Source organism: Triticum urartu, chromosome 6 (assembly GCF_003073215.2).
Source record: "Triticum urartu cultivar G1812 chromosome 6, Tu2.1, whole genome shotgun sequence".
NCBI lineage: Eukaryota > Viridiplantae > Streptophyta > Magnoliopsida > Poales > Poaceae > Triticum > Triticum urartu.
Window position 1 is genome coordinate 196,581,426 of NC_053027.1, and position 986 is coordinate 196,582,411.

Below are 986 nucleotides of genomic sequence, written 5' to 3' on the forward strand. Positions count from 1 at the left end.
ACCGAGTTGCATGTCAGTCCCACCAAAAATCTCTAACGGTCACTAGGTTTACATTTTCGGTCCGACCGAGTTTGTTGATTCGGTCCCACCAAGATTGGAAAACTGTGTAACGGTTGGATTTTGTGTGGAGGCTATATATACCCCTCCACCTCCTCTTCATTCGAAGAGAGAGCCATCAGAACACATACACCATTCCAACTCATATGTTCTGAGAGAGAACCACCTACTCATGTGTTGAGACCAAGATATTCCATTCCTACCATATGAATCTTGATCTCTAGCCTTCCCAAGTTGCTTTCCACTCACATCTTCTTTCCACCAAATCCAAATCCTATGAGAGAGAGTTGAGTGTTGGGGAGACTATCATTTGAAGCACAAGAGCAAGGAGTTCATTACCTACACACCATTTGTTACTTCTTGGAGAGTGGTGTCTCCTAGATTGGCTAGGTGTCACTTGGAAGCCTCCGACAAGATTGTGGAGTTGAACCAAGGAGTTTGTAAGGGCAAGGAGATCGCCTACTTCGTGAAGATCTACCGCTAGTGAGGCAAGTCCTGTGTGGGCGATGGCCATGGTGGGATAGACAAGGTTGCTTCTTCGTGGACCCTTTGTGGGTGGTTGATTCTTCATGGACCCTTCGTGGGTGGAGCCCTGTGTGGACTCGCGCAACCATTACCCTTTGTGGGTGGAGCCCTGTGTGGACTCTCGCAACCGTTACCCTTTGTGGGTTGAAGTCTCCATCAACGTGGATGTAGGATAGCACCACCTATCCGAACCACGGGAAAAACATCCGTGTCTCAAATTGCGTTTGATCTCTCCAAACCCTTCCCTTTACATTCTTGCAAGTTGCATGCTTTACATTTCGCTGCTCATATACTCTTTGCATGCTTGCTTGATATGTATTGTGCGTGTTGAAATTGTGCCTAAACTCCACTTAAACCAAAAAGCTTAAAAATTGCAACTTTAGCATTAAGTGTCTAACCCCCCC